At 43.3% G+C, this 16,247-nt stretch overlaps 1 long non-coding RNA gene across 1 annotated transcript; it reads left to right on the top strand.

Moving 5' to 3' along the window:
- Positions 1-4,221: 4,221 nt before the first annotated feature.
- LOC125759853 (uncharacterized) lies at positions 4,222-14,167 on the top strand. The gene is made up of 5 exons (XR_007417559.1): positions 4,222-4,304; positions 5,145-5,273; positions 6,981-7,119; positions 9,437-9,537; positions 14,051-14,167. It is a non-coding gene; the product is annotated as an uncharacterized LOC125759853 (long non-coding RNA).
- The last annotated feature ends 2,080 nt before the right edge of the window (positions 14,168-16,247 follow it).

Below are 16,247 nucleotides of genomic sequence, written 5' to 3'. Positions count from 1 at the left end.
TTGCCAATTAGTGGTGAAAATGCACGAAGCTTCAGCACAGGCTGTAAATTCATATTATAGCATATTAAGTGCAGTTAAAAGCTACACTGCAAACCAGAGTGGCCGTAGGAGTTGTATATTACATGTTCAAACTGAGGTGTGTTTTGTACTGGAACAATGCATGTGGTCAAACCGTGGCACATGCATATAATAAGCTAGTTATTTAAAGAACACAGCACAGAAGTTTACTTTGCCATAAAGGCCTCGGCCAGGGGTTGTGGTGAAGCCTTACAACTACACATTGCGGCATTAAGAATAGCCGCCACCAGGGGCTAGCCAGAAATTTTTTCGGAGGGGGGGGGGAGGGTTCAACCATGCTTTTTGTATGTCGTGCGTGCGTTTGTATGTATGCGTCTATATATACGCAAGCAAAATTGAAAAATTTCGGGGGGGCTTTAACCCCACCCCCCCACCCCTTGGTTACGACCCTGGCCGCCACAACCCCTCCGTACGTGGAGGCGTTCGAAGAGGGGAGGAGGAGCCCCCCTCCCGCGTTGCAGGTGCAAACAGACCGACAGAGGTACCACAGACCGACAGTCCCGATAACCCGAGAGTCCCGATAGACCCGACAGTCCCGATAATCCGATAGACCCGACAGACCGACAGTCCGATAACCGATAGTCCCGATAAATCGCTAGACCCGAAGACCGCAAGGCCAAAATAACATATTGCTTTCAGGCCGACAGACCGACAGCCTGTCGGGTTTTTTGACTGGGGTGTTCTAGAGTCCTAAAGAAAAAGAGTCCTAAAAGTCCTAAAGTCGAAAAGTCTTAAAGTTGACTGCGCTGTTAAGTTATTTTCCAACCAAAGACCGTCACGTGGCTACTTTTCTTGCGATAGCAATTATATCGGCACTCTCGACGGGTTTTTGTCGTCGCCGTCATGTTCAATGTAAAGTCCAAATTGATAACATCCCACCGCGCATCGTAGGTTCTACCCGTGAGTAAAAGCTCGCGAGCAGCGGCGACGATAGAGGCTGATGCAGAGATCAAACGAGCTGGCCCATCTGCGTCACTCGGAGGGCGCATGCGATAACATCCCCCCGTGTGTTAGACCTGCCGTCGATGATGCTCAAGCAGAAACGAAACGCCCCGCCCGTCTTGAATGAGCATGGAGGGATGCGAGGGGGGGGGGCTTGAGCAGCAGCAACTTTGATCCTAAAAGCGCGCTAGCTATCTCGCAGGCATTAGCAAACGGCTCGTATACTCTTTTACGCGCGCTCTCAACGCGAAGAGACTGCGAAAAGCGCACCTCTCCCTGGAGCGGCCGTATTCTCTTACACCAACGTTTTGTATAGTTACGCGAGATCGGATCCAAAAGAGTTAGCTGCCAGCCTTCCTTCGTATAACATTACAATATGTTGCCTTCGCATTCATTGCTTCGCGCTTGCGGTGAAAATGTGATCTTTTTTTCTTCAGACACGATGCGTTTACAGAAGGCCTGGGCAGCGTGCAACTACCACTGTTCTCTATGTGAGCGGTTTAAATCTTTAACCTTTTTTTTTCAGGTCAACCGAGAGTGGTTAAATTTGTTGTTTTGTGCGTGTTACCCTCGCGAGCAACGAGGGTAGACAATATTTTGCTGCCGTCCTGACATACTGGCAGACTGTCTGCGTCTGTTTGCCGCGAAGTAGGCATGTGCGAATATTCGAGCACTAGGAATGTTCGAAGGAATATTATAGTATTCGAATTCGCTTCGACACGAATTTAAGGTTCCGAAATTTCAAAGTATTCATAATGAACGAATAGACGTATATTGGACGGCATGTAACCCACCTGTGAAGGTGGTTTCACTGCAGCCTGAAAGTGCAATGCCGTGAAAGCACCTAAGCAACAAAGAATAACAGAGAGCTGAGCTAGTTGGTAAGTATTCATTCTAAAAAGACAGGGCGTGCAAACACGGACACAAGAAAGAAGTCAGGACACCACAAACGGCGTTTGTGGTGTCCTGACTTCTTTCTTGTGTCCGTGTTTGCACGCCCTGTCTTTTTAGAATAACCAACAAAATTTCGCAATGCCGCGAAGCCCCAGTTCAAGGTTGAATTAACATATTACTCTGACACAGATTAATCATTTTCAGGGGCGTAATCAGAAATCTTTTTTCGGGGGGTGGGGGGGGGGTTCAACCATACTTTATGTATGTTCGTGCGTGTGTTTGTATGTGTGCGTGAATATATGCGCAAGCAAAATTGAAAAATTTCGAGGGGGGATGGAAACCCCCAACCCTCCTCGTGGCTACGCCCCTGATCAATTTTTAAGTTTAAAAGCTTCTTATACGGGCTTATATGTTATAATATGTTAAATGTATAGTAATTTTTAAAGTGTGACGTATTTTATCGGTTATAACTTGCATCTTACTGAAATTGAAATCCTGCTACTATTCGTAGCAGGATGCTACTAAACGCTACTAAACGTAGCGTTTAGTAGCGTAGCGCTTATTTTAGTAGCGTTTACTTGCAGCAAAAAGAATGACAGTCGCACATGCCTCGTTCCAAATAAAAAAAAACGCTGTGCAGGTTAGTGGGCCTCGACATATTTATGCTAATTTTTTTATAGAATTGTGTGATACATACTATTCGAACTATTCGATTCAAAATTATTCGACGTAATCACCGTTCGCTTCGAACCTAAAATTGCTTTTCGGACATCCCTACCGCGAAGGCTTCTGTGTGGCTTTCCACGGTGCCTAATAGACAAGGACACAAGGAACATGCGGCGCTGCTTCGTATTGGTTGAAAAGCGTCCTTTATGAAGCCTCCTTCGGGACTGTGGCCGGGAGTACAAATGGTACAAACCGGTTCGCTGCAGCGGCGGGGCGGCCTGCGCATCAGCTTCTCTGCAGTGCACGATTGCTAGCGGCGTTTCGAAAACAGATGAGCAACTACGCCACATAAAAGTAACATTTACAGTAACTCTAGGGTGCAGTAAAGCTTTAGGGTGCATGCAGGCGCTCGCAGCGACCCGTAGCGGCTGCCGCTACGGTCGTCGAAATTAAAGGGGGAGGGGGTAAGGGCACCGGTACCCTGTTCCTCTTAGATCCGACGCTGGAATTTTCGTGGTTGTTGCAATTTCATTCCGAGCTGCGTCTTGAGAGGTTCGTGCATGCTCGCGTGCGACTGCAAATCTTTCTAGCCTCTCCAACGCAACATGCCTAAAAAGAAAAATACAACCTGTTCCATGACGTTATGAAAAAGAACTCGTGCAATGAAAAGGCATCGATTCTCATTCAGAGCTTTACGGATCCAGTATGCCTGCAAGAGTGGGCGTGAAACATCAAGGGAGGTCCCTCATGAGTACATAAATTTCATTTGACTGTTCGCTGATTCTTACTGTTAATTATTTATGTTTCTTTTTTATATGCACCTATCTTTTCCTTTCACTGTTTACTCACATTCTGCGCGAAAATATCTGTCTTTGCCTCTCATTCACTGTTCATTTTATTTTTGTTCTTGATGTAACCGCTATAATTGTCAATGAATATTTCAATCATTGTACTCAAACATTACTGCGTGAAAAAGAATGTTAATCAACTAGAACGGAAACCCCGAATCTCCTACATGTTTGTTCTCTACGCCAGCATGTGCCGTTCAGAAGAAGCTAATCTGCCCGCATAGTCTCCGGAGTTTTCTTTTCTTCGTTTTACAATTTATCAGCGCCATGTGTGGCCTACACAACGAGCTTATACCGCAACTACAAAGCTTCGTTTCAACGGGAAACCCCACAGAGCGCAGGTTCACACGCGCGAAAGCACGCCAGCGAGCGCAAGCGCCGTCTGCACGCTGGATCGCGCAATCTTTCCACCTGGCAGGCGCGCTCACGACACCAAGGAGACCTTCCTAGCCCGTATAGTTCTGCGTTCGTGTGATCGTCGTGCCGAGTTTTTGTGCGGTCGACTTTTAACGCGCTGCCTCGCATTGTGTGTATTGTGTGTTGGATTTCGTGGTTACTGACGTAAGCGCAACTATACGCGGTACCAGGCAAATAGTCACCAGATGCCGACCGTGCGACTTCAATCTCTGCGACTGCTTTGTTCGGTGTGACCGACGGACGCGATTCATAGTTTTGAAGAACACCTTCTCAAAATGTTTCCGCACGTCAGTGAGTAGCAGCGCCGCAATCCTTTGTCGACGACGTGTTCTGTGGCCCTGGAAAATGCCTTGACGCTCGGAGACGGCCGGTAGCTCGGCGATTCCTCACTTGGCGCACCATTGAAAACCGGCGGTCATCCAGCAGTGTACGCTGCCAGCGTATTTTTTATTGCCAGAGGTAAGTGGACGTTACGCTTCGTACATTGTGAGTTATAGTACGCCTTGTCGCCGAAGAAAATCGCATAACGTGTTGGTAGTGTATGCGGTTGTAGTTGTGAGGATTGTGCTCGCGCATGACATTTGTCAAGAACGTAGTCGGTAGTGTTATAAAGTTTTGGTAATTAGCTCGCTTGCACGCACTGGTCTACGCTAATATTTGCTGAAAGGAGACAACATTTTTGTCAGGCTCACCATTGTCATGCGTTTTATACATGTCTCTTGACAAATTACTTGGAGTAACGCCGTGAAACCGAAGCTTCAACATCCATTTCGTTCGCACGAGCTCTGAAGGAATAATCATCAGCCACCGTGTGAATCGTGAATCGGTACAGTGGGAGAAATAAAGTGTATTTAGGATGTTTTCTTTAGGCGTGCATTTTATTTGTCATTAAGTAAACGTGACCCTCAAGAGTGTTTAGGTTAGCATTCTTGGACATGCTTATCATCTTTCAAGCAATAGATAACATAGATTTGCTAAAAATGCAATTTCTGCAGCATGACATTGTATTTTGTTCAGTTGGTTTGCCCCATTTTTATCCTTTATGCACGTTGACCTAATTTGACAAGCCGTACTTTCAGCTGAATTTTCAATTGCTTTTAGCACTATATGTGCGTCCGTGTATTGAAGTCCCACCTCTCATCGCATAATAATAGCTTGTGAAGAACAACGCTTGTCTTGAATTAGCCATTTATCAGAGCTCTTCCTCCCTCCTCAGAGGGCAAGGTGCTGCTGGCACACCTGCTTCGGCTTTTCTTAACCTTTTTTTTGAATGCTGAAGTTTTTTGCAACGTACTGCAGGTAGCAAACAGCAGTGCCACAACAAACAGTGGAGTGCTGACCATGCAGTCCAGAAGGTGGCTGAGGCAAGTATGCTATAGGAGGTGCTTATTCAGGCAGAAGAAATAAGCATCTATAGCCAACGTAAAGGTAGTGTACAAAGTTACATTTAACGAAGAAGAATCTTGTTTTGAGCTAGTCATGTCGAAGGGAAACAATGAGCGCTAGATGAATGAGATGGAAATGCAGAGTAACAATGTTATGTATGCGAGCAACCAACTTAAGTTTATTCATGCAAAATGGTTATTTCCAACTGGTTCATTTGGGGGAAGAGCCCACACTTTCCACGAATGAGCATACCTGGTAGCCGTTGCACAACCTGTTACTGTGTTCTCGCACTCATTATTATGTGCCACTTACTCTTGTGACGTTCCACCAAGGTGAAATTACTTCACATAAACAGCAGCGAGAAGGCTCTTGCTAGCCAGTCCAATTAAGACAGCGTTACCGTAGCTTTTAGTTCCAGTAAACCAGCTAAGCTGTATAGAAGAGCGTACTTCATGTTTGTCACCATGGACAGTGCATTCTGCCTGGGAACATGGCTTAGTTTTGCAAAGGAAAATGTTGCCTTTCTGTAAAACGTGGTACTGGGAAATGGCATTGTGCCAAAAATATTAAGGTTTATGACTTCTTGCAGCATGCATTGTTGTACAGGGATGTTAGCGTTTTCATAAATGCAATGCATGGTGCCTGAAGAATATAGTGGCCCACTTTAAAATTTATAACTTCATGATTTCAGTATCTGGGACAGACTTTACTGTATACGGTTTGTTTCTGGAAAGCTTCGACCTATCTTGCAATACTTCAAGGCCAATACTGAATTTGCTGTGTACATTTGGCTGCACATTCTCATCACTTATGCTAAGCAACAGGCTTGAGTGATGTATGGAATTCTTGTCAATCAATTTTATTGATTACCTCGGACGATCTATTCTGCTTCCCACAGTTATTGGGTGCTTTGTGTGCATGTGCTATGCATGCTAGAAATGAAAACAGGGAATGCAGCTGGCAGCATCAACGAGTACAATGCCCATAGGCTATTATGAGGTGCGCAATGTTGCCACTGCTAGAATTTACATTATGTGTGCATGGTACAGCTGATTGTGTAATTTAGCACTTTCCAGCTACTTACGCAGTTGGAGCAGATGTCGATCATGTTTACTGTGGTATGGCACGGCCACCAAGTTTGTGCATTCTGCATACCAGGAAACCTGACACGAAGCAACGTATTGCTGTGATGGCAGCTAAGTGAGAACGAATGAGTTTGTCTTGTCTGTCCATTTGTCAATACCATTACACAGGCTTGTTAAGTGCATTCAAGCGGCTTTAGCAGTGCACTTGCAGCTACAGAGCCAGTAAAGGCAGCCAATTTCATCATCAGAGTTCACTCTGCAAATCCCACTTTCCATAAAGTGCATTATTTTGTGATAACTTAAGGTCAAAACTTGCTCAATTAAACACTTCTTGGTGTCTGACATTACATGAATTATGATAATTGTTATATCTCATGTGAAACTATGCGATTGTTTTTTTTTCATATTCTTACTTTGCATACACACTTTACGACTGCCCCCTCCCCAACCGAATCTTTACTAGTGCTACATTCTGTTATGCGTGAAAACAATTATTGAACTAAAAACCAGGCCAAGGAAAGCAGTATGATGCTCTGTAATGTAGGAGGATGCCACTATTGCAGTGTTTAGTCTAGAGCTGAATTTAATGAGAAAGGGCAGCAATGTAGGTCATCTCTCGATATTTGCAGACCATAATTGTGTTGTGGTCATTTTGTTATCGCAGGAAGCATCTTCAAAAAGCAGTGCTACAAGGATGTGAGCAGCAGTTTCCCTTCAACGAACGGGTCAAATTCACGGAAGCCACGTGCCTGCTGCTTCTGGCCTACACAAACATGCAGCCACCATAGTAAGTTCTTGCAAAGGTGTGGACATCCCTATGCTGCATGGATTGAGCATGTTAATTGCCTGTTTTTTATAGCTTATAGTAATATGTCTACAAGTGTACTTCCTTCTAGTGTATATTTACATTCTCTTAAAGGGCCAGTCAGCAGGCTCCGACTCCTTTTTTTTACACCTCCCAAACAAGCTCGCTAATTCGTACAGAGGGCCGCAGGAATCACATTGTGCGAATGTCAGACACTCCACTTCTTAAAACAATAACCGCACCTCCTCTTCAGCGCTTGACCAGTCCTCTTTGCTAGCGAAGTGGTGTAATGTTGCCTATGAGCAACATTAAGTAACGCTGACTGTTGAATAGTCCTCTGCAATACGAAACGGAATTTTGGCTTTGTGATGATGCAGTATCTGTGGTTGTCACAAGTGTTGCGAATTGGTTTATCTCGCCAGTGCTTTGACTGTGCTTCCTCACCGCACCGCTCTGGCACAGTGGCACACCGAGGAAGCCCCTCTTCAGGATGGTCAGGCTGAGCGAGAAACTGAAACCAGCTGGAATGTTTGTTCTATCCCCTGTGGCTTCATTATTACACCACTTAATCAAAAAATTCATGTGACAACATGTTCACGTTGTACAAGCGTGCAGTTGTCACAAATTTTAGACTCCGGGGTTGTTTAGGGGCCCTTTAGCCTTAAATTATGAATGGTAAATTCACACGTCACCTGGTTTTCTTGCTTTATTTTTTGCAATGCTGATTTTTAAAATGGCATGTCAGCTTCTGTGAGTGGTAATTTCTACATTTATCATACAAAACATCCTGCTATATTCAACAAGTGTTATTATAGATTTTTCATGGCACCAGAGCCACCTGCTTTTTGCCGTGTGGCAGCTACATGGAAGTTCATTGCTATGCTGCTTTGTTTAACTGATATCTTTTCAATCAATGCGTTTCACAGTCCAGGGTGTTTGGTGTATTTGCATCTTGATGTGTTTATTATCATACAAGTGATGGATATTTTTCTGTCTTCTAGTGTTTACTTTGCAGCTATTTAACTGTGGTTTTCAGGGGCATATCTAGACAGGAACATCAATTCTGCTAAGCTTTGGTTCGAAAAGAGACGCTGAACAGGAGTTCCTTAGGTGCATGCCCTGAGCACCAGCCCTTTGGATTACAGAAATATCTAAACTGCATAATGTCTGCAGCTCCTTGCTTAATTGCATGTCTTTCTTCAACCTACAGCTCTTTCCATAATCCTTAGCATTAACCTACATTACCAAGTGAACATCCCCCGCTGCAATACAGTGGTTATAATGGTCAGCTGCTGATCTGAACTGTGCGGGTTCGATCCTTGATGGAGTGGTTGCACTATCGGTGGAGGTGCAAATCCTAGAGGTTCCTGTGCTTCTAATTTCACGTTTATATACAGAACGCCATTGTTTTTATTACATCAGCAAGTGGACAGAGTGGTAATTCTAGATTGTATACATATTTAGTATAACAGACAGCTGAGCTGGTTGGTAGGTATTCATGTTAAAAAGGCAGGGCATGCAAACATGGACACAAGAGAGAAACCAAGACACCACTAACGCCAACTGGAAAGGTGGACAGTGGCACAAAATAAAGTAGACACAGAAACTTATCTGTGCATGCCCAGGCAAGAGGCGATACCTATCAATCTGGCACGCGCGATAGTCTACGTGAGAGATAACTGCTCAAGCTTTGATTTCTTCTTTATGCTAGTTAATCGACGGTTGGCTCTCTTGTGCACTGCCATTATCGATATGCCAGGCCTCGACAATTGGACGCATTTCCTCATTCATGTGCTTGTACAAAACTGCATTCATCGAATTTTGGCGTGCATTTACGCTCTCGACAATGTAAAGGTAGATCAGGTGATGAGCCTCCAGTTAGTGATCTCAGCGTTTTAGGTGTCTTGACTCTCTTGTGTCCATGTTTGCATGCCCCATCTTCATATAGTGCGTAAGAGAAATAGGTTATCTAGTGAGTTATTAGGAAAGTAAGTTTAGGGCGAACACCAATATAGCAGTGTAAATTAAATTTAAGCGATGAATGCATCGGGCTGGATTAGGAAACGATATAATGGCGAAATATAGCCGCTTGCTCTTTGCTTATACTTGTCTGTTTCTTGTCTCGTATGCTTTGACAATGACCAGGTGTCGTGTTGGATGCTACTAATTGGTTATGAGCTATACATAGACAAAGCAGCGGCTGTTTGGATGTTTTCTAAAGAGCTACCTTATGGGGGAGAGAAAAGTGAATTTGGGTTATGTGAGGCATGCTAAAAAAAGTCGACTTGTTTCTGATGTTTTTGTTTTCCTGGCAGACAGTCTACACGAACTTGCCCAAAGGCGGAAGGAAGGCACGCACAGATGAACGCACAGAAATCATGGGGCTGCCGTAGAAGCTGTGAATGAGCATTAACCTGTGAGTATGTGTCTTAAACATTTTGCTGAAGCCTTTTATTTTGGCTGAACATTCTTATCGATGCTTTGTATTCCCTGATTTGTAGTACAATATTGTTACACCCTGTTGCTTTCACAACAGAGCTCTTTAGTCTGGTACAAGGCCCAAAAAGTTCGACCTAGATGACCAAATCGCGGCAGCCAGTTGTTTCCACAATTAATGCATTAGTGTAAAAAAACGCAATAGACGGAGGACAAGAAAAATGAAGACACAAACAGTGCTGTGCTCGTGTGCTCAGTCTTCTGCACTGCTTTGTTTACGCTCTGTCATACCAACACACACAAGCATCCATTTTAGCTTATGTAGTAGTCCAACTCATACACTTGGTAACGTTCTCCAACGGCAGGATTACCGGATATCTGGCTTGTGAAGTCAATCTAAAGTGCATGCCTGTTCGTGTAGACTTGTGTGCATCCACCATTGAGATGGAAATGCAGCTGTGTTTTAATATTTTAGCCAGTATAGCTCGTGAATGGAACTCGGAGCTGTGACAGCAACACTTTTATAGGGGGCGAGTTACTAAATCATTGTAGACTTGTGTGCATCCACCATTGAGATGGAAATTCAGCTGTGTTTTAATATTTCAGCCAGTATAGCTCGTGAATGGAATTTGGAGCTGTGACAGCAACACTTTTAGAGGGGGCGAGTTACTAAATTATTGTGTATTTCTCGATGTTTGCATGTTATAAAAACATAGCTGGTTAAAATTAGTCCATATTTTACGCTATTTCTTAACATATGACCTTCCGTACTGTTCGAAGGCATTGAACCATATGAAATGCTTTGTGCCTTTGTGCGTGTGCCGAAGGTTAGGAGTCATTATACTAGAGATAGATAAAAATAGATCAGAGGTTAAAGTAAATTTTTCGCAATCAACTTCTTGTGGGCAGTTATTCAGAGCAGGGTTTTGAAGTAATTTAGCAATACAAGCAGATTAGTGCTTCATTTTAGTGTCTGACAGTGCACACTGTTTTATTTTAGTACCTATTTGGGTCATTTCACGCCAGTGTGTCAGATCATTTTTTGACCACTTCCAATATTTTCTAAAACTGGTGCTGTTATGTTTCAGTGTGGGAAGTAGTCATTCAAGCGTTATTTTCGGGGAAAGAATTCCATGATGCAGCAAAGACCTTTCAAACTTCGCGTGCAGAAATGAAGCTGTGTCAGGCAAATTAATTGACACATGGTTATTGCGTCGAGCTATTACTACAAAGCATTTGTTTCTTTAACATAGTCACCAATCTTTCATGACTATGATAGTCGAATTTATTTTGATTTCAATTTATGCTATTCGCAGTCGTGAGGAAACATTTCAAAATGCACCATTTTTAAGTATATTGTAAAAAAGACTGAATGTTTCATGTGAAATATATTCACAGTATGCGTTCAGTGCATATACCAAGGGTTGAAAATGCTGCTGGCAAAAAGAAGCAAAAATGTCTTCAAAATTGGCACTTGGAAGAAGTAGTGTTTGAACCCATATTGCGGGCTCTCTTTCACTGTGTAGCAATCCCAGCTAAAATGTTGCCTACACATCATAGCGTGCTTTCCTCGTGCGATAACTTAGACAAAGTTTTTAAGGTGTAATATTATCTTCAAGCGAAAAATAATTTTTTCAAATGAAGAATAACAAGGCTGTGGGAAGTTTCTTGGAGCTTTGCCTTCACTGCACAGCACATCATTGTTCTTGCATGGTATTTCAGACAGAAGTATTGCTTAAATCTGCAACATTTAGACTTGCGCTATATATGAGCACAGGGGCACCCGCGTGAATCCTGTGCCAATGTGCTGTGCAGCGAAGGTCAAGGAAAGAGACTCTGTGCAGGCTAGGGATTATTCACTTCAGTAAATTTTTCCTTGCTTACAACCAAGCAGTATATATATTTTTTTAAATGGAATATAAATTGCCAGCAAAGTATACCACACAATAATGCCTTGGCGACATTTCTGTTTGGAATGCTGCATAGCAAAAGCTAAGCTGCAATATGGGCCAAAAGCTATTTTTCCGAATGTTACAGTTTGGGTGGAACGTTTCTGATTATTTTGTTTTCATAGTAGTTTTATGACAAAGTGAATATCTATTTACTTATTTATTTATTACTTGACAATACTTCTGACACCAGTAAGCAGTATTGCAAAGTGGGCTGCAGTGATAAGTTACACATAAAATGATCTTGCTAAGCAAAAACAGGAGCATAACATATACAAAACACAAGATAAACCAAGAACATCTATACAACCGTCTTAAGGAAAATGATAAGAGAACAGCACAAAATGCAAAGGCAATGAACTTTAGAAATCAACCTTCGGTATTCCATACGAAAGAATTAGTCTTTCTCCTGAAAAATGTTAACATTAGAACTTCAGCATTTTGCAGTGTTTCCTTATGGCTGAAAAAATGTAACTTGAAATGCAAATTAGTAAACTATTTTAGCCATGAAACACTGCCACCTTCAGATTAAAGAAAGAAATATTCTGCATTAAAACGGGAACAAACAGCGCTGGACACGGGACGAGGGTTCTGTCGCCTTCGTCTACCTTTTTTTTCCATCCCGTGCCCAGCGCTGTTTGTTCCCGTTGCAATCATGTACTAACCAGCCCAGTTAGGTGCTCTCCTGAAATATTTTGCTCTAATTGCTCAAAGCAATAACTTTGTATAAGTTACCTTGCATGACGCAGTTTCACATCTGTAGATGGATGGATGGATGCTATGTGTGTTCCCTTTAAAGCGAAGCATTGACATGCAAGTGGCCAAGCTCAATTTTTGAATTGGCTTAATGCCTTTCCTACCTGAATTAAATTTCTTTCCTTAAAAAAACTTATAATAGGTAGCTTATTTTTCGGCATTGTACATAAAGACCCTGCAAGTTTGTTTTTGGCTGTTCTCGCTGCTTTTCCACTACCAATCCTCCATCTGTCTTTTACTGATTTCTCTTGTGGATGTGTTCATCTTTATCAAGCTTTCTCTAAGCCTAGGGCTTCATGAGAGCTAGTTACCAACACGCACATGGGTGGACATTTTTACATTTATTTAAAAAGGTGGTCCGTCATTTCCATATCTCTCTCTCACAACCAGTGCATGTGACGCCTACTTACTGGATCTCACTTTATGACTGCATATTCTAAGACAAGATTAACTAGCTTCAGACATTGCACTAGCTTATCATATGCTTCCCTCCTTACTTCGTCCTTATTCTTGCGATAGTTACTCAGAGCTTTTCATTTTTAGTATTTGCTATCCATTAAATCATCTCCACCTCTCTGACATTGCACCTAACGCTTATCGTGCATAAAGTTTAATGAATGCTCTCAGCATTACGAAATTTCGTCCTGGAAATTATCACTTGACTACAGGTATGATCTTTTTAGCAGCATGATCTTTTTCAACAGCAAAGGAGTTCGTTAAAAAACCACCTTTTATACTTAAAATGGGGATGACTAATTCCATACCTCGTTTATTAAAGTTAACCTGTTTCAATTTCCTTACGCTTGTTCTTTGTGTTGTGCTTGCCTCATGACTTGCAGTCTTTATGGATCTGGTATATTTAAAGAGTTGAATAGCCGGTCTGCAGCTTAAGTATTGCACCCACTATCATTGCCATAGTAGCAGTTGGTACAGTAGAGGTTTGCAATGAATGTAACGAGATGTACAGCTCATGAAATGATTGTTGAACAACGAATGTTGTTGGAGCTAGTGATTCAACAAGAGGACTCCTCTTTAGAGGGGCAACGAATTGCATCAAGGTTGCTGCAACAACTTAGACACATCAATTTGTTGAAACATTGGCTCCAACAACACGCTTTGTTCAATGGATTGACATTCATTCAAGCCGCCATCTTCAGATCAACTTTTGTTGCGTTAAGATGTACAGGATATACAACTGTCATGTTGTTTTCTGATAGAATTCAAGAGCTATTGACAGCAAGCCTTGCTTCTCAATTTAATTCTCATCATTTACGTTTACGCTTTAATCTTTGTCATCTTCAGCCTTATTATATGTGCACTGCAGCAGTAGCCCTTCGCAGTGGTCTACAATTTGCCTCGCCTTGTGCGAGCTGATTCCATTTTACACATGCGCAATTCTTCATTTCTTCACCCACATAACTCTCGGCCTTCTCGGCAGCATTAAGTACAAAAATTGTAACTGTTAAGACTTTTGCTTCAACATCATGACAATAATTGAATAGAATTGGTAATGCACGTAAATAAATACTCTTGCAGTTAAAACGTTGTGTGTTTAACCCTGAATTCTTGTGTACTATAGCAATAAGTCTTCGTGAAATCATGCTGCCTGTTCTTCATATGATCAGAAGGAGTCCAGAAATATCTGCAAAATACCGTTTCTGCTTTTTTGATTTCTGAAACAGTGATGCTAAGGGAGGCCATGTGAACATGCACCATGGCAATGTTTAAATGTGCATAAATTCTGAACATTGCTGTTGCTCTAGGTGTTTTCTTTCACTTCCTTTTCAGACGTACAGAAAGGAGCGAAGTGGAGCTGTCCATGGGCCGTGCACACAGTTTAATAAGCAGGCTTGCAACACTTTTGACAAATATGTTCCTGAATACATCTGCCAAAGTGGCATTTAAAGAAGCATGTAGTAGTGTACTTCACTCTTTATTGGCATGAAGCAGCAGGTATGCTTCCGTAATCTGCAAGTTCACACAGTACAGTGCATCTACACATGGCATGCTACCCCCACATCTACCATCTCGGGATGTGTAGCTTGATTGTAAAATGTTTACTTTGACTTAACACAACAAGTATTAACAAAATGACATGAAAGTTTTGCCACCTATGCAGGCGACATTCTCAGTATACGCTGCCAAATATAAGCGGAGTTTTACCAGTCCATTAGTCACACATTTCCTTGTAAACATCTCGTAGAGAGCCGCTGTTGTTGCAAGCCAATGCGCCGTGATGAATGAACCATAATTCCAAGATTTTTCTTTTCCTCCGACCTTTGTACACGAGGTAGCATCATCGAATTGATTAGGTCAAAGTTATGCCTTGTCATTCAGCAACGTTCAACAAGCTCCGTCTTAGAACATGTTGCATGGGTGGTTTTCGCAACATCCTCTTTGTGTTCTTTAACCTTCGATTACCTCCTTCAACCCGTTTCGCCTATGCAAGTTGTGTCGCAATCCCCACATTGTACTTCGTAGATGATCTCGCTCTAACCTTCGGCGGTGTTTGTGTATACCTTGTCCTTAGGACATGTGTTCACAAAGCCCAAAGACCGCACACCTGCGGATGATTAGAGCAGGGTACTCTACAGAGTACGTTGTGGGGTTCACGACACCACTTACATCGGCGAATCGGGCAGAAAAATGCCAAAGACGTTCAAAGAACACAAAGTGGGAATGTTGCTAAAGCCACCCATGGAGCGCATTTTAAGGCAGCTTGTTGAATACTGCTAGACAACAGGTTATAGCTTCGACCTTAACAATGCGACGATGCTGGCTCAGGAACGAAGGTGGAGGAAAAAAATTACACCATCTCCCGCTAAAGGGGACCATGAGGCGATGCGAAGCCGGAGCACTTGCACGATCGCGTTCCGTTGGCGTTCGTTGGGCATGCTACCGACCTCGCGTCGTGGAACGCGAAGAGGGACGCTACGCGCGTCGTATCTTCCATCTAGCCTGGCCGTTAATTCTCGCAGGGCGAGCGGAGATCGCGGTCGACAGGCGGGCGAGAGGGGGGCAGCGTGGGAGAGGAGAGAGAAGCGGAGGGGACGCGCATGCGCTCGAACTCATCGCGGCGTTGCGCAGGAGAGAATTTCGGCATGTCTAGCCCCCGTTTCAGAGGAAGAGTGGAAAGGGGGAGGGGGAGGGGAGATGGAATGTGGAGAGGGGAAGGGGAGAGGGAAAGTGGAGAGGGGATGGGAGAGGGTGAGTGGAGAGGAGGTGTGTGGAGAGGGTATGCGCATGCGCAGTAAGGGTGATCACGCCGCACACCACCACCACCACCACCGGATTGAGCTCCGCCTTAAGATACTTCGCATCCAACTATTGGAATTATGGTTCATACGTCATGAAGCATCTGCTTGAAACAACAACCACAGACCCATACCGAACGTGTACGTGGATGTATGTGGCTAGTGGACTGGTCGACCTCCGCTCACTTGTTGCCAGCGTATACCGAGACTGCCACCTGCATAGGTGGCAAAGCTTCTATGGGACTTTATGGTGCAGTTGTGGTACAAAACCATTATTTTGCATTAAGGCAAATGTGCCGTATTATAACGGGCAGTACGGGCAGATCATTCTTTAGTATCTTAATGTAGGAGGTACGTAAGAAGACCTTCTTTAAAGGAAATTGTTTTATTCTGGTCACGGAACAGTGTTCTCATTCAAACAAAGTGACGGAGTGCTTTGTTTTATCTGTGGTAACGAAAGCACTTCGTAAGAAGACTCCTTTTTAGAGAAATCGTTTAATTCGGATCGCGGAAAAGTGCTCGGCACCGCTATACCTTCAGCTTTGTCCGTGTTTAGGGGCCAGATTTTTTGCAGTGTATACCGATTGCTATGACTGAGAGATCAGCCATGTTTTGTCTCTTGCATTTGGCCTTTTCGACAGTCAGTGAAGTAGAGGCCGAATGGCTGTCAACTTGTGGGCTTTTGTCGCATGGGGCAGCCTGCTTTGCCTTATACACGCATTCATTGTAAC

The sequence above is a fragment of the Rhipicephalus sanguineus genome, chromosome 9 (genome assembly GCF_013339695.2).
Source record: "Rhipicephalus sanguineus isolate Rsan-2018 chromosome 9, BIME_Rsan_1.4, whole genome shotgun sequence".
Lineage (NCBI taxonomy): Eukaryota > Metazoa > Arthropoda > Arachnida > Ixodida > Ixodidae > Rhipicephalus > Rhipicephalus sanguineus.
The sequence above is the reverse complement of the archived record's forward strand: the minus strand, read 5'-3'. Positions and strand labels throughout refer to the sequence as shown.